We start from the raw sequence: 21,960 nt of genomic DNA on the forward strand, positions 1-21,960 counted from the left end.
GCGCATGACCCAGCCTGCAATGGAGGCTAGCAGGTCCCATAAACAGACCTAGGAAGGCTGCCATGGCCAGCAGGGACTCATCCGGCTCCTCTGCGCCTCTTCCAGCAAGCTCTTTCACTCATTTATTTCAAGGCTTTTTTCATTAACTTCAAAGCTAGGAAATGGCTATTTAAGATACTATTTCCTGTCATCCTGAGAGCCAGGTAATTGGGGGAGGCGACATGAGCCCAGCCCTGCTTTCTTTGTTCTGAAATAAATGGAAATGCTCTCCTTTTCTGGGCCCCCTTTTCTCTGCACTCCCATGCCATCCTTGGGTGGCAGGGTTCTTGCCTTTGCCTTGGGAGTCCAGCCTCTCCCCAGGCTGATGATGTCTGCCCTGCACGGCGGAGCTGGTGGGAGGTGACTGGTGTGTGATCCTATATTAGCTGAGCTGAGCTGAGCTGTCTTCCCTGCATGGAGCATGGAGCCCTGGATAAGCTTTCAGAGCTTGTGACCATGAAGCCACTCTTCTTGTGGAACATCTTCTAAGACCCTGCACTGTTAACCCCTTATAGATGGTAGACACGGGTCCATGCTGATGTCTGTTTTGTTTTGTTTTTTGTCTGTCTGTCTGTTTTTGTTTGTTTGTTTGTTTGTTTGAAATAGGGTTTCTCAGTATAGCCCTAAATATTCTGGAACTTGCTTTGTAGAGCAGGCTGGCCTTGAACTCACAGAGATCCACCTGCCTCTGCCTCCTGAGTGCTGAGACTAAAGCATATGCTGCACGCAATGCCTAGCTATGAAATCTTTATCTGTGTGTGTGTGTGTGTGTGTATTTGTGTGTGTATATATATATATGTGTGTGTGTGTGTATATATGTGTGTGTGTGTGTATAGGTGTGTGTATGTGGGGGGTGCATAAGCATATACATACTCTTGTTTATGCAGGTGTGTGTAGCTGTATTTGCATTCGTGGAAAAGAGAGGTGGATGTCAGGCATCTTCTATTGACCTCCACTTTTGGTGGTGGTGGTGAGACACAGCCTCTCACCGAGCCTGGAGCTCCCACTATCAACTCTGCTGGCTAGCAAGAAGCCCCAGGGACTGCCCAGGAGAGGGTGAGGGAGATGGAGTCCCCAACCCGGGAAACACTCCAGAGACCAGCAGATCTGTGTTACCGCACAGCAGCAAGCATTTTTGTATAGCCTTTGGACCAACGGGGAGTTGACACGAGCTCCAGGGCTGCCAATCATCCCACTGTCACTATGGAGAGGTGCAGGCCTGCCAGCACTCCAAGGAACTTCCAGGCAGACAGGGAAAGCATGGCTACTCTCCTTGTTTCGGGCCCATTCCGAAGCTCTACTGGTTTGCTGGCATTCTCTGTGTCACGCAGTTTGCCAGCGGACACAGGCTGTCATACTATAGAGCTGCCTCCTTTACAGCCCACCGGGCCCCACTCAGGGGCCACGGCACCCACACCCCATCTCCCCAGTTCTGGGATTACATGCACCCCCATCACACCAGCACTGTAGTGGGTGCAGGAGAGCGGAGCTCAGGCCCTGTGCTTGCAGGCCAAGTGCTTTACTGACGGAGCCATCTCTCCAGCTCAATGTCTTCACCTTCTCAGATGAGGTTGGTGTCTCCTGGAGACCCAAGGTATGAGCCAACAGAGAAATTTCAGAGGGCTCAGTTGAGGACAAGAGACTGTCTAAGCAGTGGTTCTCAACCTGTGGGTCATGACCCCCTTGGGGCTGCTGCCTATAAGCTATCTACATTACGGTAGCAATGAAGTAGCAAGACAACAATTTTATGGTTGTGGGGGTCACCATGAGGAACTGTGTTGAAGGGTGTCAGCAGCGTTAGGAAGGTTGAGAGCCACTGGTGTGGAGTCCCTGAGTTCCAGCAGACGTCTGTACCAGCGGCTGCCTGGCTCGGGAAGCCAGCCAGGAGCTGTCCAGGTGCTGACTGGACCGCTCTCCTTCCTACCCTCCTGCTGACGTTCCTTTCTTCCTGCTCCCCACCAACACTACCCCCAGGGCCCGTACTCGGAGCTACTTCTTGTAACTTTCTCCATAATCAAAACCGAGAGACATCTTCATTCTGTTGTTGGGCTCCCCTGACCTTGAAGCTGTTTTAGAAATCTAGTTACCAAGGGGACGACGCAGGAGAGCAGACGCCGAACAGCTGGCCTTTGAGTGAGCGCGGAGAACATGGAGAACAGCCATGCTGGGAACAGGAGCTGCTGTGGCAGTCACCGGGTGGGGATGCAGGCAGCAATGTAGTCGCCCGGGTTCCACGGGACGCTGCCTTGAGAATAAGGGAGAGCGTGTTCCCGGGCAAGAAAGGAAATGACTTCTTTTCCTGCTGGGCCTGGAGCCTCAACAAGGCACTCACTGGGCTGTGGGAAGGAGAAGGGTGGGTAGCTGAGAGGAAGCATGGAAAACAGCTCAGGCTGGCTGATAGAAGATGGAGGATGTGTGGCTGGGTCCGACAGAGCAGGAAGCAGGGGAGATTATGCTAGTGTCTCTAAAGGACACATATCACACTTGGCCCAGCAAAATTAAGTGCAGGAGGGAAGGGTATCTGTGCACAGAGCAGACCCCACAGGCAAAAAACAAAACAAAACAAAACTGGTGAACAACACAGCACAGCCTTGCCTTCTAGGTCCCCATGGACCAGGCTGCCCCTCCTCTTTCCCATCTCCTCTTCCTCTACCTCTTCCTCCTCCTCTGCTCCTCCCCCTCCTTTTCTCCTCCTCTTCCTCTTCATCTCCATGGGTTTCCTGTACTTCAGGATGGCCTCAAATTTACCATGACCTCAAAATCTCTGAACTGATCTTCCTGCCTCCGCATCCTAAGTGGTTGGATTATTGATATTTGCCACCATATCTGATTCATGTGGTGTTAGGAATCAAACTCAGGACTGTGCATGGCAGTCTACCGATTGGGCCACATCACCAGCCCTGGCTTTTCGCTTCTTGAAGCCTACTATTCCTTAAGCTCCGTGGCCAGTCATCCTGTCCTCTGGGCCTTCCCTGCTTCCCCATTCTGAGCTTTGTGCTTCAGAACAGCTTCCCGGCTCTCCTGTAATGATCAGCTCCTGGGAGGGGGACCTCGTCTCTGAGAGCAGCCTGAAGACTGTGGCTTTTGCTCTCACCTTCAGCAAGGGTGATACCCCGGTAAGCAGAGCATGGAGTCGCCATTTTCCTTTGGGCATCAGAATCTGGCTGTCTCTGGGGGGAAATTTACCCCTTTAAGTCTCCAGTTCCCCACAGGCAGTGATGACATCTGAGCTGGTAGCCTTGTTTTAAGAACCAACTATGCTAACACAGAGAACACACTTCATGTGATAGGGATTAATGGTGTTATCAATCGTCCCTCTAAGGGATTACACCCAACTCCTACCTGTCCTCCTGCTCGTACTTCCCCTGGCCATCTTTCCTCTTCCCATCTCCACAGACATAGACACACCTACGTGTCCTCATGTCACACATACACAAGCCTGGCAGAAAAGTGTTGATCCCCTCTGTCTTTGACACCAAAAAGGGGCGTCACCACCTGTCCGTCACTGACAGGTTCACATCTTCGCTGACTGCCACTGTGACCTGGTGTTTGGGTTCCCAGCCATCCCCTCTTTGCTCACTCTGCAGCCATCAGCTCACAGGGCAGGGCAGAAGCACCAGGGAACACTGTGGAGGTAACAACTGGCTTGCCTTTTCTTGCCCATGGCATGGGCCCATCAAAAGTCATCCAGGAACATACAAGAACTCAGGTGACAGAAGACAGCATGTCACCTGTCTCCACGATCCCAAAGGCAGACAGAAGTGGCTGACAAAGCAGACACCTGAAAATGACACTTATCACCACCTCTCCCTCCCTGGGGCCAGGAGGAGGGCTGCCAGGAAGCCCCACCCCCACCCAGATGTGCCGGCAAGGCCACCACGCACGTGTGGAGTGTGGCAGGGTGTTCCTAATTAAAACCTAACGAACGCGTGGAGCCTCAGACTCGCTCGACTCAGCTGTGGATTCAGAGAAAGCCTGTTTCATGAAACTCCTCGCCCAACAGGGAACGCATGAATTATTGAAAGGACTGAAAAAAGAGAGTCAGGGAGGGAGCTCTGCTCCATTATTCATCAGGCCCGGAGTCCCCAAGTCCCCAAGCACAGCTGCTGGCGCTCACACCTACAGCATTTTCCCATTATGTCGACAGGAGCGTTTCCAGCCCGCTGTATTGGCAGCCTCTGAGCAGGCTTCCTCTCCCGCCGTTCAAGCCTGTCCTCATCTGCAGCCCGCCCTGCAGGGCTGTAGCTAGGGATGGAAGCTCTGCGGAGAGCTGAATGCCTTCCTTTCCCTTCCCTGCCCCAGCTCAGGGGTCTTCCGGCCTGAGGGTAAGACTCCTTCAAAATCCAGAAGGACTTTTCTCTACGGCCCCCTCTGGGTCCGCAGCCTTCGCTTCCAGCAGGCCACGCCCACCCGACCCCAGCTCATTTGCATGTCAAACCCTGACTGAAATTTCCTCAGATCTTGGTCCGCGTTGACCACTCCTTCTGCTCCAAACTCTCTCTCAGCGCTCTCTGCCTTCCCACGGAAATGCTCTTCCTCCTACAAGTCCAGATCTCCGACCCAGGAAGTAACTTTCATACAGACCATGGCAGGTGTCACACCTCTTTGCTAGCGAAGTCTCAGAGGCATCCCAGCGTCCCAGGAAGTCCAAGATTCTCACCAGCTTTGGCTGCAGAGTGAGGAAAAAGTCTGTGCGGAACTTAACAGGGCCCCTCAACCAAAATGATTAAAGAATCGCAAGGTGGGCAAGTTTATCAGTAAATACACCCGACACCGACCTTCCTAAGAAAGGGCTCTACAAGCCCAAGCCGTACCCCAGTTACACAGAAGTGAAGAAGCTCAGGGAAAAGTAGTTTGTCTAAGGTCACAGAGTTAGCTGGGTGGAAGAAGAGACAGGTTGAAGATGGGCAGAAAGACTGGGAAGGGAGCCGTGAGCATCCCTGAAAATGCCCCCAGCAAGAGTTTCTTAGGAAAGAGAAAAGGTCGGGCAGGGGGGCACACACCTTTAATTCCAGCACAGAGGCAGAGGCAGGTGGATCTCTGTGAGTCCGAGGTCAGTCTGCTCTCACTATGTAGCCCTGGCTGTCCTGGCACTCACTGTGTAAACCAGGCTGGCCTCAAACTCAGATCCTTTTTGCCCTTTCATGGCACAGATCCACCACACCTGTAGTGTAGTTTGTTTAGTAGTTATCTCCTTGGCAGCTTTAGCCTCTGGAAAGTTTATCCAACTTTTAGTCATCCGTTCAACAAACACCTCCATCACACCTGCTATATACCAAGCCTTCTGTCTGAGCTCACAGCATAATCAAAAAGACCGCCAATCAACTCATCATTGCCACGCTGATGGCTCCTGGGCCCAGAGAAATGGCTCCTTAGACCATAGAGAGCACCCTCAGTATGTGGCATAGTTTATACATGGCGGTGTCCAACCATGGTGTCTGGATTGGGTGACATCAGCCACATAGGGCGTCTGTATGGGGCTCATGTGTTGACTGCTGACAAGTCAGTGTCTGATACCTACCTATGCATTTAGGCCGAGGAGACAGCTGAGCCGGTAAAATGACAGCACACGACTGTAGTCCTGACCCTGGGGACACAGCAACAGGAGAATCCCTGGGGCTTGCTGGCCAGCCAGCCAGGTCTAATCAGAGTCTCAGTATGAGACTTCAACTGAACCCTTTCCCCCCTCCCCCCAAGAACACTCCGCATCTTGTCCCACTTCACCTGTAGGAACTTGACAGAGCTGTTGCTGCTGGAAGCTCCCTGTGGCCTGGCTGGCCAAGCCTACATCCCTGCAGGGCATCCTTCCAGCTTGCAGCAAAAGCCGCTGTGTGCAAAGTTCACCAACGTGGGGACCAAGGTGCCAGCTGCCATTTCAGAGACGGGAAGATGGATGGGTAGATGATCCGGCCAGAAATTCTGAACGCTTGTGTGTGTGTTTTCCCAGCCAACATGGCTGGGTAGCCTTTCCCCACACTCTGGCTCCAGCTGCAAATTGTCCAGGGCCCCACAAGCCTGTGAAATTAAGTTTGATGGTGCTAGGCGTAACCATGGAAGCTCTGCATTCCGCTTAACAATTTAGAGAAGAGGAAAAAAAAAATGCCTAACACCAGAGCCAGGCAGCTGTAAACAGCAGACATGGTTACACCCCTGGGTCTGAGTCTCTGTGAAATGGGACTGTTGTGAGGGCCAAATGACTGGAGGTCTGAAAAGCGCCTTGACCGGTGCCTGGCCCTCAGGATTTAATAAACAACTGGCTGATGCTGGCGTGTTCTCGCCATGCTGGCCGCAGCCGGCACGGGAAGGTGGGTCTGACTCGTCAGGTGTTCTTGGGTTGGACAGCCTCCCCTGTCCCACGACAGCCCCCAAACTCTTCACCTACAGCCTCCGCAAGGGCGCTTCCCCACTGCGAGGGTTTTCCTCTCGGCGGCGGCGGAAGGCATCCTTCAGTCCCAAAGCCCACCCGCAAAGGGCAGCCAGGCCCCGCCCAGGCCCCGCCCCAGGCCCCGCCCTCCCCCAGCCCGGAGCTCCGGCGGCGGCCACCGGCACAGTCGCTGGCGCAGAGCGGCTCGGGCGGATCGGACGGGGCGGGCGCCCCGCAGGCGGCGCAGTACCTTCCACCGCGCGCTCCCCGCACGAGTCTGGGGTCGTAGCCGCGAGGTAAGAGCCCAGATGAGTGGGAGGGATAGACTCTCGCCTCGTCGAGGGTCGGGGAAGCGATGATCTCTGCGGGTGCCACTGCCACTGCGTCGGGCTGGCCTCTTTACTGAGTAGTCAGGGGCAGGGTGGGGCGTGCGCTCTCTCTCTCTCTCTCTCTCTCTCTCTCTCTGTGTGTGTGTGTGTGTGTGTGTGTGTGTGTGTGTGTGTGTGTGTGTTGCGCGCGCAGGGGTTGGGGATCATGATTTCCCCCTTTGCGGATGCTTCCAAGCAATCTGCCTACTCCAAAGCCAAAGCCACACTTTCCCATCACAGACCTGGGTGGGACTGAGAAACGACCCGGGTGCGGTAGAGCGAAGCCCTCCGCCACCTGTTGAGCTGGACTGCGGGCCTCTGAGGGCCGAACTCCCCGGGCTGTCAGAGTCTGACCGGACTCACCTCCCAGGGGCCTCACCCATCTGCAGGTTACCTGCCCAGCTTAGGACATCCGGTCTGCTTACCTTGCCCTCATCCTGCCTGCCCTGGGTGACAGGAGGGTGCCTGGGGAGGGCTGGTAGGAGAAAGGGGTTTTGCCGAAAGCCCCGGGGCTGATGATGACCTAAGGTGGAAGAGCATGAGACATAGGGACCCCGTCCATGCCTTCTGTGAGACACCGGCCCCCAGGAAAACCCCATCTCCCCCTATCGCTTCAAAGCGCCCCGCTTAACGACTTCATCCCGTTACTGGAATCCTAACTCGGCAATGGACGGAAATGCAGCATGTTAACAGTTTTAAAGTGAAATCAAATCCTGGGGCTGAAAGGGGGGTTTGGAAACCAGGGTGCCCTGCTGAGAAGCCCCGCAGTTGCTGGGGGAGGCCAGCTCCCAGGGTGCTTAGAAACCGTTAGCTTTGTGTTTGGTCTTGCCTCACAGAAGGCAAGAACCCCAATCATCCCCAGGCTGGAGGCATCAGGGGTTCGGGACCGAGGCTCCACTTCCCCCTCTTGCAAAGCGGGGCTGCGAATTGTGAGGACTAAGTAAGCTCACAAATGTCAGCGTCCATTCACAGACGTGTCCAGGGCTGCTTCTGCCTCCTCAGAATCTGGACTTGAGGGTGGTGACCACGTGTGAGGAAGCCCAGTCAGTTCTCTGAGAGGGAGAGGACCGTGTGGGTGTGAGAGCTTGAGAGAGCTCAAGTTGAGCGTAAGTGAAGATGGAGGAGTTGTAAGTACGGAGCCCTGCCTCTAGGGGGAGCTATCACTGCCTCCCCAGGCTTCTGGTCCATTCTTGGCAGACTCCTGGGTCATGGCCAGCTGGTCCTTCACCACGTGCCTGTCTGTCATCCCATCCTCAGTCTTACATGCTGGCAGAACAGGGGAAAGCTGCATGTGATTTTAGAGGCAGCAGCAAAGCCCCTCCTCACCAAATGTCATTTTTCCCCGAGTATAGACGTCAGGTGTCTAACGTTCCACCGTGAGAGATTCATTCCTTCGGTCCCCGGCCTTGTATCCTATGTCCGCTACTAAACCGTCACAGCAATGGCTTGTTTAGAAACTTCTGGGGCCTTTAAGAAAAGAGCGAGGACGGAAGGAAAAAGGGATGGGGGTGCAGGAGGAAAAGGATGGGACTTTGCCAAACTTAGGGTCCCCAGGAACCCACCCAGTAGTAGCCTGGGAGTAAGAGGGGCTGGGAAGGCAGGAGGCGGGTGATGGGCAAGGAAGGGCTGAGCCTCAGTTGTGATTCTCTGTGGAAACAGGAGGTGGGCACCTGCTGAGGAAGCCTGCGCTAGATGGTGTTGACTAGAGTGAGCTGCAGGGCCCTGTGGAAGGCAAGGAAGCCCCAAAGCAAAGCAGCACCCAGCCATTCAGCACGTTTCTCCTCTCATCACACAGTCCCAGCCCCATGGGCAGCCGCGCGCAGTCTCTATATTTGGAGCCTAGGCTGTGGCTCTGGCTCTTAGTTAGTCACGGCAGCAGAAGGACACCAGTGCCTGCCTGACAGGCACACGCCCTCTGCCCCTCATGTCACCTTTCTGGAGGGAAGCAGGAACAGAGTTATTCACCCACACTCGATGTGACTCCGGGGTGACAGAGGCTGGAGGGAGAGGGGGAGTCTTTCCGAATGGTTTGTGGGGTCCTGAGTGTCCCAGTGTGGGGTGTGCTGGAGAACTGGAGGGAGGTCCCTACTGATAGAGCCCACTGGGGGAGGGGCAGATGAGCATCACTGAGATCCGTGGACTTCGTGTCCCGCCACTGTTGACCATCCTGGTTCTCCAGAAGGCAGGGTCACAATCAGAACGGAGACGCGACGGGCCACCGACATGTCTTTATGGCCTTGCATCCCCAATGGACATCTTTTTGGTTTGTTTTGTTGGTATTGTTCTCTAATAAAACCCAGGTCCTGTGTACTTCATGCTGGCCTCAAAGTCTCCACGTAGCTGAGGATGACTTCGAGCTCCTTATCCTGTCTCTATCTCTCAAGTGCTGGGATCAGAGTCGCGTCCCACCATGCCTGAGTTATGCACTGTTATGGTTCAAGCTCAGGGGCCTCATTTCTGGTAGGTAAGCACGTTACCAACTGAGCTGAGCTACACGCCGAAGCCGAGGGACAGCCATTCTTATGTATAACTCTGATGGTGGCAGCGCATCTCTCTTCCTCCATAGGAAATGCCTCTTACCGAGCACCTAGGGTGCTCGTGCCAACCACTGAGCTAAGGGACAGGGGTGCTGTGGGATCCTTGGCTTTGGGGGATGGGTCTTCTGGTGTTTGGTGGCAAGCAGGCTGACCTGCGTATTGTAGGATGCCCCCAGTCTCTACCAACTAGCTACCAGTAGCAACCACCCAGCTACATACCTGGCTGTCCTCAGATATTGCCTGATATCCCCAGGGAGCCAGGCAGCCTGATGTTGAGAATCCCGGGGGAAAGCTAACTAAGAATAAACCAGGAGGAAAAAAAAAAAAAACAGTCCTGTTCCCTCAGGAGCAGCGTTATGCGAAAGCAGCGAAAAGCAGTCAGCTGCGTGGTGAAAATGCTGGCAAGACAGTACGGGTGAGAGGCTGGAGAGTGGGGGTGAGGTGGGCTGCCATTTCAGTAGGAGACTCGGGAAAGGCCTGCCTGCCTGAGTAGGTGACATTTCAGCAGAGAGAGCAAGATGTGCAGAAATCTGGGGACCCACCTGTCAAGTTGCAGCAGTGGGGGCAGGGGAAGCTTAAGGAGGAGGTGGCCGAGGCTGGATGGAGGGGATGGAGTAGGTGGCTGGAGTCTGACGCTTTTACCCCTGAGGACTTTTCGATTTATGAGCACTCACAGCCTGCTGGGTGCCAACGCCATCTTGACTGCCTTTAGCTATCATTGACAGAGGTAAGTACTATTTCTTTACTCGGGTCTTTTGATTGTGAAGAATGAGGTCCAGGAGGGTGGAGGAACTTGGTTAGTGCTCCTTGGAGAAAGTCCTCATCCTTAGTGCTCTTATGCCCTGTGCCCATGACCATGTAACAGCCAGGAACTAGGAGGTAAATGTCACCTCCTGCTCCTAGGCAAATCTCTTCTTGAGTTTGACTTTGCATGTATTCACTGAACCAGACCAGGCTATCTGCTGAGGTTGCGACCAGTATCTCAGGAGGTGAAGGGGCATGAACTCAAGACTGGGAGAAGCAAGAGGAAGCTGGGATTCGTGAGCCAGTGTCTCCCCAAGCCATCAGGGCTGGCTTGCCATCGCCGTCTGCTGAGGCTGGCCTGAGGCTGGACTCAAAGTAGAATTTCCCACAGTTGAGCAGAATTTCTGAGACCTTCTCCCTCCCTCAGAGTCTCAGTTAGGCCCCGGCAGGCCCTTATTTATCGATCTAGCAGTGTATACGGGAAGTAGGGTACTTCTTAAAAACAGAGGCTTAAAAACTAGCTCTGAGCTGAAAAAAGGGAAGCCGCTCCCAGTGGCTACAAAAGAATGACCTCTCTGGTCGCTGCTGCTATGAAGTCCTGATGCCTTCCCCTGCCCACAGGCCCCAGGATGAGGAAACAAGTAGAGGGGTGCTGCTGGTACCTGGAAGAAAGCCACCTGCCAGCCTGCTTGTGGGGCATCCAACCTAATGAGGGACCCTCGTACTAGGAATTCACCTCCCATGGACGTGATGATTCTCTTTGCCCTTACAAATGTGTTGTCCCTTCCAGGCATGGACTGTGTGGGAGTGTGGGTCCCTAGTGGTTTCATTAGGAGGAGGGACTAGAGAATGGAGCTAACCCCAGACACAAAGTCTGGCAAGTGTCTTGTCTGTTCAGCCTCTGGCGCTGCGCCTCACTACCATGACAGTGGAGCAGTCCCCTGGGAATGACACCTAGGCATCATCTATGCAGTAGACACAGGGGCGTGTGCTCTGCAGCTTAACCCCTTCGCGCACCTTGAAAGAGTCGCTTGACCTCCTCGAGCCCCAGCTTCTCTGACTCTGAAATGAAGTAGCGGTCGGTTTAAAGTGACCAGAGGTCACTGATAGGCCCGGACCTGCTCACCTTCTCACGGCTGTAGCTGTGGATCTCTGCCAGCCCTCTGCGTGACGTCCAGACCCAGCTTGGCTGAGGTTTGTCTGGAAAGACTGACGCCAGCGTGTTCTTAGAAACCGCCACGTTGTTGGTGACCCCGGGTCCCAAAGCCACCGTCTGCCAAGAAACGGGCACAGTGGTAATGGTGACGTTGTATTCCCTACTCTGGGTTTCCCACAGTCTTCTTGTCAACCTTGTCCAACTATGCAGTGAACTTGGGGGGCTGTTACCGTGGGCCGTGTGTGCATGTGTGTGTCAGCTCTCCATATATATGTGTGCAGATTCAGTGTAGAGTTGTACACAGGCGTGGGGAGGCCAGAAGTCAAAGCCTCAGATATTGTTCTTTAGGGACGAGCTGCCTTTACTATTTTAATTTTGATTTTGTTAGGCACAGTCTCCCACTGGCCTAGAGTTCATCAAATAGACTAGGCTGATGGCCAGCAAGCCCCAGAGAGCTGCCAGAACCTACCTCTGAGCCTGAGGGTTACAAGAGTAACAGCCACGCCTGACTCTTTAAATGTGGGTCCCAGGGGTTGACCTCATGTCCCCACTTTTGCAAGGCAAGGGCTTTCCAAACTGAGTGATCTCCCACACCCCCTATAAAACGAGCCACCTTTTACAGACGCAGAAACCAGGGCACCAAGAGGGAGGACCATTAGCTGATCTCAAGTCACCTGGCTGAAAAACAGTGGAGCCGGGACCTGACCCCGAAGGATTTCCTGTGCTTTATGAACCAGTGAAATTTGTTAAAGAAAAAAATAATAATAATGTAACCAAAACATCTAAGCTACGGGTGGACTCTTGTAGAATTGTCTTCTTTTCATCTGAATGAAACCTCCAGATGGAAACCACGTGATACAAGAGATTCAGCCAGGTGTCACCTCCTCAAGGAAGCCTTCCTAGACGCTTCTATCTGGGGCCTTGTGTACCCTGGGGGCACCCTTGGTGCATGGCAGCAGCCAGCTTCCCCCAGTGCTGCCCCTCGAGACCAAGAACACCAGGCAGAGTTTCCAGACTTCTTGCCAAATAGCAGCAGAAATCCATGCACACCGTGGCTCTGACAATGCCCAGGGCGCGGGTGCCCGCATGCAATCATGGGCCTCCAGAGGTCAGTTCCCGGAGCCTGTTCCCAGAGACGGTAGGTCTCTTGGTGTGCAGGGGGCCTGACACTCCTGCCCCCTGGGGCTGCAGGGCCACGTGGCTGTCAGGGGCAGAGTTCTCAGCACGGGCAATGCTATGAAGGGGTTAAGACAGCTGAGGGACTGCCTTGTGCCTCAACCAACACTTGGCTTCTAGTCTCTCAGCCCCAGCTCCTGCCTCCCTCTCCATTGGTTATACATACACACTTGTAGTATGCACACCTAAATTCATATGAATTGTGCCCTTTCAAATTGTGTGTGTGTGTGTGTGTGTGTGTGTGTGTGTGTGTGAACACTGTGTAACTTCTGGCTGGACAGAGCTAGTGCCCCAAGAAAGGACACAGACAACAGACCAAAGAACTGAATCCACCCCATGTAGCCCAGCGAACCAGTGAGCTCACTGAGATCCCTCACAGGAGCGTGACTCTAAGGCAGTGGCCTCCCACCCCAGTGCAAGCCATGACTCCAGAGAGCTACAGGAAGTCTCAGGCAGCTCCCCTGAAGCCCCTCCCACCTGCAACGGTTTGCCGCTTCTGTCCCCCTAAGGAGCCTGGGCTTGTAACTTTTTGAGGTTGCTAAGCTTCGTAATTTTTATGAGCTTTCTAGGTCTTTTAAATTTTGTTAGCTTCACCCAGACTTACGGGCCTCCCTCCTCTCTCCCGGAGGGAATGTGGCCATACGGCTATACAACACATACCAAGTCTACCATTGAAGCTAGTGCTGTCTCTGTCTGTCTCTCTCTCTCTTTCTCTGTCTCCCTCTCTCTGTGTCCATCTCTCTGTCCCTATCTGTTTCTCTCTCTCCCTCTCTCTCTGCATGTGTGTTGTACATTTATTTATGCTCATGGGTGTGGAAGGAAGTACATTCGGCGGCATCCCTCAGTCACTCTGCTTCTTAGTCATTGAAGCCTGGCCTCTGAACCCAGAGCCTGCGAATCAGGCTGCTCTAGCACACCAGCTCTCTGTCTCTATGGCCTGAGCACTGGAATTACAGGAAGCCACGCTTCCTGGCTTTTAGGTGGGTTCTGGGGATCCAACGCATGTCCTCACATTGGCACGGCAGGTGCTTCACCTGAAAACCAGCCTTTGCCATCTTAAACGTCTAGTTCAGGGACATCTCATAATCCAACATAATGGAGCCAGCCCTGCTCCCTAGAACAGCAGCACCCTAAGTGGAGATGTACCCCATAACCGTCCTCCTTGGACCCCCCTTTCCCTGAGATACCAGCAACAGTCAGTCTTCTTCCTATTGCTGTGACCTCACCTTCAGGCTATTTTGTGTAAAACATGTGACATGGGACTGGGTCCGGTTTCTTTCATTCCACACATGGTCAAGCTGAAACATGTATGGAGATTCCTTGCATGTGCGGGGCGGTGGGGGGGCGCATGAGTACAGGTGTGCTCAGTACGCACACCGTGTGGTGTGTAGGCCATGTTCGCTGGGTGTGCTGCGCTGTCTCACTCTGCCTTATTCCCTTGAGACAGGGTCTCTGGAGAAACCTGGAGCTAAGCCGGAGGCCGGCAATCCCCGGCAAGCCTCCTGCTCCACCCACCGTTCTCCACAACCCCCCCCCCAGCCCCTAGCACTGAAGTTATAGGCACGTGTGACCACCCCCAGCTTTTCGTGTGGGTGCTGGGGATTTGAACTTGAATTGGGCGCTGGATGAGAATGTTTTTGCAGCAAGCGGTCTTACCCACAGAGCAAGTTCATCAGTCCAAGAGATTCCCTCCCTTTAATGGCTGCTCACTGTGCGGATGGACCACGCTGCTTATCCAGCCATTAGCTGTGGACATCTGGGTATTCCCAGCTCTGGACATCTGTAAGCAGGAAGAAGCATTCTTCGGGTTCCCGCTTGAGTTCCTGCCCTGGTTTCCCTTGACGATGGACGTAATGAAAGCAACAGGAGTTGCCCTCTCAGTCACAGTAAAGGATGGCTGGGAACCTGATAGGGAAGCAACCTACCTAGATCTCTGACAAAGGGGACAGGTTCACAGCCACAGCCTCCTCCCCACTGCCCTCCTCACCAGGGTCAACTGTCTGGTCCCAGATCCCTGCAGGATGGCAGCCGGGCATGAGGGCCCCGTCCCTGGTTGCATACTTGCTCTTGCCACACCTGCCAGATCCAGTTATGAGTTCCAGGCCAAGGTCAAGGTCCTGAGCTCTAGGAAGATCCATCCTAAACTACCACAGTTATTGAGGGGCAATGGCTAGAGCCCCCTTTTCAGCTTCAGCGGATAAGGGTGTTTGGAACAGGAGGAGTCCTGCCCTTCGGCAGATGTGACTGTCACCTGATGTTCAACCTGGTCCCAACACAGGTGCACCCTGGTAGAAGGCCTGCACCATCATCAGAGCATGCCCAACAGGGGTGTCTGTGCTGGGCCCCGTCCTGTGTGCTTTTGATCCACCTGCACACAACTCCACGAAAGCAGTTCTATATTTATCACCCTTGTATAGATGCAGAATGTAAGAGAGAGCATCTTAGCCAAGGTCACTCCACTGGTAAGGGCTGGAGCCAGGTCAGAGCTGACAGAGCACTTGAATGGGTAACTCGTGGCTTTTGTAGTGTCTTGGGAGACAGCGCTAGAAATAAACTTAAGCTGGGCACAGCCCTCCTCAGTTTTCGAGTAAAAGTTCCTACTGGAGGAAATGGAGTTCCTAAGAGGCTAGTTCTAGCCGGAGCACCCAGCTGGGAACCCACCTGGGAGCTGGAGGGCCAAGGCCGGGGCAGCTGATGAAAGTGCCAGATGTAGCCTGGGCCCAAGCTTGAATTACCTCACATACCCCTTGCCATGTCTCTGAGGCGGACTCTGTGACTCTCCTCGTGAGGAGAAGGCTGTGAACATTCTGACTAGAGCATTGGTGGCTTAGTCATGCTGTCTGCACCACTCTGATTTCAGCTTAGCTATGGAGGCATCTGAACCTCGGGCAGAGAGGAATTCTATGTGGCGGTGGGCTGGCTGGGTTGGAAGTTACGGCAGTGGAGCTGTGTCCATCCTGGAGACCCTCCTCCGCCACCCTCAGACCCCTGCAGTTAGACAGCAGCGCTGGGTCAGGGAAAAGCAGGGTAGAGAGTCAGACTGGGGCGCTTGTGCGCATTAATTGAGAACTCACTGTCAACCCAAGTGCCAGCAGGTGGTGGCCAGCTATTAAAGGGCACTGCTAGCTTCACCGGGCTTCGAGATCAATTAATATCAGAATTCTTTTACCTGCCGCCTCTGCGGAGGGCCCCGGGGTGGGGAGGCGCAGAACAGACCCATCATTCTCTGATATTGATTTCCTCCACTCGCTCTCTCTTCCCTCCGGATAGGAGCGCCTGTCTCCCTCCTGATAAACGTGTCGTTATGGGCCCGATAAAGCCACTCATCACTTGGGGAACTGCACTGTGCACAGGCAGGCGGGGGCGGGGGCTGAGAGCCAGCCCAGGAGAAGGGGGGCGGGGAAGGGAGGCAGCAGCTGCCCCATCTTGCCTTCTCCCCAGCCTAGAGAGGGCAGACTCAGCATGGGGTGATGGCTAGGAGCCTCTCCATTTGGGGTGCCCCAAGCTCTGCCTGAAGAGGACACCCACTGCTGAGTGGCCTCCTAGACCTGTGTTCCGGGGTCAGCCTGGGAAAACCCCTGCCTCTTCGGAGGATGACACCCAAGTTCGAATCCTGCCCTAGCTGTCCCAGAGCAGGGTACCTCCATTGGCTTTTCTCTTACACTTCATAAGATGAATCATATCATCTATCATGTCATCTCTGTGGGCTTGGTCAAAGGAGTCAGTGAAGTGACGCGTGTCAAAGGAACGGTCAGCACAGTCAATCAACAAACACTGCTCTTGGTCAACAGCTCTTCCAGGGTGTGTAAACTCTGGGGTGTCAGATGGTCAGAACACACAGTATAGGTTGCAGTGGAAGTGAAGAAATGAAATTGTAAACACCAGGCTGAGGACACTGCTTAGTTAGTTGCTAGAGTACTTGCCCGACATGCAAAAAGCCCTGGGTTCGATCCCTAGCACTGTAGAAAGCTGAGCATGATGGTACATACCTCTAACATCAGTGACTTGAGGGGTGGAGGCAGGAGGATCCAGTCCAAGGTCATCATAGTTCTATGTCCAGTTTGAGGCAGATTGGGCTACATGAGACCATGTCTCAATTACATTAATTAAATAATCATTAATTATTAATTCATTAACTAATTATGTGGGGATGTGGCTAATGGCAGAGTTCTTGCTTTAGCATGCTCAACACCCAGAGCTTAATTCCCCAGCAATGAGAGAACAGGACAACGATTTAAAAAAACCCATTCCTGCCTGGAGGAGGCTCAGCAGGGTTCTCAGCCCGCAGCTTAGTTCGTTGGTCAGAAGAAACGAGGCAGGGGAAGTGAGAAAACGCAGTGACAGCACCCAGGGCGCCTCACTCCTGCAGGGCTGGCTGCAAGCAGGCCCTGACCACTGGCTTCCCCTCCTGCAGCCAGCTCCCCGCCACACTCTCACTCCCCCCCAACTCCTCCTCTGATTCCTTGGCAGATTGTCCCCACCCCTGCTGTCCCGGTCTTGTGCTGAAGTTTAAGTGGGGGGAGGGGGCGCTGACGACCCTGTTCATGGCCTGCAGAGTCTCCATGTGGTCTGGGCATCTGAGGTCAGTGGTCCATAAACGCCGGGGATGAGCACTCTGCTTCCAGAGTCTACGGGCTGCTGTTAGGGCTGCTGTTAACTGGACAAACAAAAGTAGAACACAGCAAAGCCTGGGGCAGGCCGGCTGGAGCCCCAGGAGAGAAGCTGTCCCAGGGAGAAGGGAGGACGTTGATGGCTGGCCTTGATGCTGAGGTCACGGGCTGCTATGGTTTGGCATATATATCCAGCTGTCCCTCACTGTGGGGATGGGGTGTTCTTCCAGAGTCCTCAGAGACACCCAAGTCCCAGAAGGCCCAAGCCCTTAAATGGTGGTGTGTTCACAGCTCACATACCACCCTTCTGAGTATTTAAAGTCCTTACTACATCATGGATGTCAGCTCTTACGGGGCAAACATCATAAAACCACTGTTTGCTCCAGACACAGTTTAAAACACATTTTCAGGTCAGGTCATGGTGGTTCAAATTCATGGCCATGAGGTCCTTATTCATTTCCATCATTTAAAAATTGTTTAAATTAAGTTTAAAATGAATAAAAAATAAACATTTGTTCATTTTTCTTTTCTTTTTGAGACAGAGCCTCACTATGTAACCCTGGCTGGCCTGAAAATTACCGTGTAGGCCAGCTGGTGTTGAACTCACAGAGATCTGCTCACTTCTGCTTCTGTAGTGCTGGGATTAAAGGTGTGTCCCACCACACCTGGCAACATTTGTTAATTTTAAATTACAATACACATACACACACATATACACAAGTATGTAGTCACACATTTAAATATACACATACATGCATGTGTGCCCATAGATATGCACACGCACAAATCCTTGTGTAGGCACAGCGCACTGGAGAAATCATCTGTGCTCCTAGCAGCACTTTAGAAGGTGCAGAAGGCTAGATAGAGGAGCCTTCCTCCTCTTCTCCATCCCATAACTCGGAGCGAATGTGATAGAGAAGCCTGGTACACCCCTAGGAACAAGAAAGGAATGTGGAGAGTAAGTGTGAGTAGAGGATGAGCCCAGCTAGACACACCCATCCAGCTGCCAGCTGCCTGAGAGATTCTCAGAGTACACAGTGCATTTATGAGAATCGCCTGCGAGCCCAACCTCAGAGCCCTGAAACTGGCATTTAAACTGACACCAGGAAGGGTCCCCGTGTGAGTGTAGATGCCTGTATTGGATCCAGATATGGAACAGAGGAACACACAGTCACGTAGTGACTCGTGCATTCCCACACACACCACCATACATGCATACACGCAAAGGTAAGTGATTTAAAATTCAAAGGTTAAGTAAAATAACTAATCTGTGGCCATATTAGAAAAATAACGAGAAAGATTTAAAAAAAAAAAAAACAATATTAGGAATGAGATTAAGGGTGGGTGAAGCTCCACACCAGCAGGAAATGTTTAACATAGAAGGGAACATCACACACTTACATTAAAATGGGTGACTTTCCCAAAAGCAATGTGCAAAGAGACAGAAACAGAATAGGTTGTACTCATTAAAGAGACTGAGAGGAGTTCAAATGCAGCCACACTCAAAAATGGGCCAGTGTGTGTGCGCGTGCGCGCGCGGGCGTGTGTGTGTGTGTGTGTGTGTGTGTGTGCGCGCGCGCGCGCATGCGTGTGCGTGCGTGTGCGTGCGCACGTGTGTAAGCCAGAGGTTTGCAATGGTGGTCCCCAGTGAGATCTACTCTCTTTTTTGAGACAGAGCCTCCCTCTGACCTGGAATTCGCTGGCTGGCTGGCCAGTGAGCCCTCTGTCTCCATATCCCCACTGTTAGTATTAAGAGCTTGCACCACAATGCCTGTTTTTGTTTTGGTTTGGTTTGGTTTTTGTTTGTGTATATGTGTGTAATTCTGGGAATTGAATCATATTCCTCATGCTTTACCTAATGAGCTATCCTCCCTCCATGAGGCTTTCCTGGCAGGTTTTACCAAACCTCTAAGAAGCTGGTCATTGCTGTAGAAACCTCTTTAGGAAGCTCTCCATATAAGGAAGGTGCAGTCCATGTGTAACGAAAATTATCAATTACTCATGTTCAGTCAATGACTAGACAAAGTTCTCTTGTGCCTCTTGGCAAGCAGTCCTCTGTCCTCTCCACTAGTAATCTTTCTACCCCCTCTCCCCATCCCCACCGCCACCTCCATTCACTCCTCTGCTCTCTCTTGAGGCTTTGCCTCTTCTGCAATGGTATGTAAAGGGGAATCAGATAGAACATGGTCCTTTGTATCTCAAATCTAATTTCATATAATGCCTTGTGTTTTAGACAGGGTCTCACTGTGTAGCCTGGCTGGCCTGGAGCTTGCTATTTAGACCAGAATGACCTTGAACTCACAGAGATCCTCCTTCCCCTGCCTTTGCCTCTTTTTAAGTGCTTAGGACTAAAGGCCTGTGCCATCTTACCTACTTTTAAATTCTTTTCTTGTTGTTTATCCATTTACCAATAAGACATATTTATGCTGGTTGTAATTAGGACTTTTTTGAATTAATATGTACTTGGGATGAGTTTTGTGAGATGGTATATTTATCCCACAGTCTCATCCTGAAACAGAACTGGTGAGCTGTATGGTAAAGGAGCTATCAAACTGCTTTCTGAAATAGTCACACCACTTGGCATTCTCTCCTGCCAAGTGCAGCGACCCCTACTTGTCCCAGGTCTTTACCAACACTAGATATTGCCAGTCTTTTTCAAGTTTAGCCACGTCTGTGTATCACGGTATCTCTTTGTGGTTCTCCTATGACTTCTATGGTGATACCAGCAGTTATAGCTCAACCTTGCCTTTCAATATAAATACAAATGCTGCCAAAGTTAATTATGTCATATATGTGTGTAAGTATAAAATAAGAACAGAAAGGCAGACCCAAGGTGTAAGGATGGCTTAATGCTAGAAAATAGAACATGTTCTCTCAAGAAATGCAGAAATTTATTTAAAATATCAACATATTATAAATTTAGTTAGCTAGCCAGCAATAATCAAGAAAGTCTTTGCCCTCCATGAGCCATATTTTAAACAAATATTATGCTCAATGACAATACTAGAGACATCTTTTCCAAACCAAACAAGCATCACAAGCATCGTTGCTTATATGTCTCAGAGATGCTACACAATTCACCAAGATAAGGGAAAGAAATGAGAGGTATAAGAATCGAAATCAAAACTACAAAGCGTTCTGGTCCACAGATGCTATAATCTACACAGAAAATCCAAGAGGGCCAGGTTCAGCAAAGTTGTTCAATACAAGATCAACACACAAAAATCACTAACAGTATAGTGCCTTGGCATCTAAAAAGCTCCTACAAGATAATACACACGCACACAGGAGAGCAACACTAAATGCAGCCAAGAAGTTAGAGAGGTCACGTATTTGAGAGGGAGTGGAGATTTGTAAATACAGTACTTATGTACAACATTCTAAAAGAAAATAAATAAAATCAGGAAAATAAACAAATGAAGTCATTTCGCAAAAGGGGAAACAGTAATGACTGTAAATGAGAAGATGCCTTGTGTAATTGGTAACCATGGAAACACAGATGAGAAACCAGGTACCATGTTATTCTCAACATCGCTGAGAAGAGTGAAGTGTGACAATCCCGAAGGCTGGAGTGGATTGCATGTGCTACGAGCTCTAAGACTGCAGGTGCTGCCGCTACTCTGGAAAACAACGGGACACCTCCAGCGTCACTGTGACACCCCCTTGCACACAAAGGTTATGTTGTCTCTTCTTTCTATCTTTACCGAAGGAGGCTGAGAAAACTTAACCACCTTGCCAGAGTTCCCATATGCTGCAGCACGGTCCGGTGCTTCGCATTTGACTGTTAATTATTTTGTTCCCCGGGGTCTGCTTGCTGGCTTTTATGAGCAGACCATCACGTCCCCGAAATGAACCTTGCCTCCAAATAATCACGGTTTGACCAATAGAATGCCCACGCCCAGGGAAGGGCGGACGCGAAGGAGGCTGGGCTAGGGTTCACATGTGGAGGAAAGAAGGGAGAGAGAGAGCTGCAGCGGGTTAGGGTGAACAACACCTGGCTGGGAGGAGCCTGCTCTGAGACTCGGTGATGGAGCAAGCAGCCCAGATGAGAAACACACATGCAGGTATTGTGAGCTATTGGATGAGAAGAAGCCCGGCTAGAATTTATGAGAACAACTGGCATGGGATGAGGGGCTGGGAAGTAAAAGAGAGCATAGGGTGTTAGTTTCTGCCCAGGCCAGTGAATAGGCAGATTAAAAATCTAGCAGACAGCTTCGTCTTTTACTGATATACTAGCAAGTTTAATAAATATCCGCCACAATAATTATGTGGATTAATAGTACATATTAATAACCAATTTTCTACAACCCTCCTAAGCTATGAAGATTCAGATTCTCCTTTCTACCCCCTAATAGTCAATGACTTGCCAAGTAGCACTGAGGTAGGATCAGGCTCCCAGATCTACCCAAATTAACCTGATCCTGGTCTGTCCAATCTGTGCTTCTGGGCAACACAGAACATCAAATGGCACCACCAGGACAAGCCCGCAGGGGGCAAGTCAGCTGTCTGCCCTCTTCCTGGGTAAGTCATTGTCTCCTAGCAATAGAGGGCCACCTTGTTTCACAGGGTCTAAAAAAGTGAACATTCATTCAACAAAAGCAGAAAAATAAAATTCACAGTAACAGTATCAAAATAACCACCGTTCATAGTTCTAGATCATTTCACGCTAAAAGACAGCCTTAAGACTTAGCAAGCAAACTGTTGATACAGATTATTACCTTTTTTGTAGGTGATGGGTTTTGTTTTTGTTTTTCTTTCCAGTTATTTGTTTGGGACAGAGTTTCACTATGTAGCCCTGGCTGTCCTGGAACTCATTAGACCAGGCTGGCCTCAAATTCACAGAATTCAAATTCATCTGGCCCCTTCACGCTGGATAAAGGTATGCCCAGCCCGTTGCTTAACACCGTCTCTCCAGCACTAGCTGTGGCTACCTAATAGCCTGCTCGTTGGCCACATCATATGTCAT

General features: G+C 51.7%; 1 protein-coding gene across 4 annotated transcripts in view; it reads left to right on the plus strand.

Moving 5' to 3' along the window:
- Positions 1-6,563: 6,563 nt before the first annotated feature.
- Cacng5 (calcium voltage-gated channel auxiliary subunit gamma 5) overlaps positions 6,564-21,960 on the plus strand; it is a 39,691-nt gene continuing 24,294 nt past the window's right edge. The window contains exon 1 of one of the 4 annotated variants that reach the window (XM_021648500.2): positions 6,564-6,699. The gene's annotated coding sequence lies outside the window, so the exon portion shown is untranslated. Of the gene's footprint in view, positions 6,700-9,090; positions 9,232-9,687; positions 10,036-21,960 lie in introns of those variants that run through there. The other 3 variants (XM_060386511.1, XM_060386510.1, XM_060386509.1) reach the window with 3 other exon arrangements.

Source organism: Meriones unguiculatus, chromosome 7, assembly GCF_030254825.1.
Source record: "Meriones unguiculatus strain TT.TT164.6M chromosome 7, Bangor_MerUng_6.1, whole genome shotgun sequence".
In the NCBI taxonomy this organism is placed as follows: Eukaryota; Metazoa; Chordata; class Mammalia; order Rodentia; family Muridae; genus Meriones; species Meriones unguiculatus.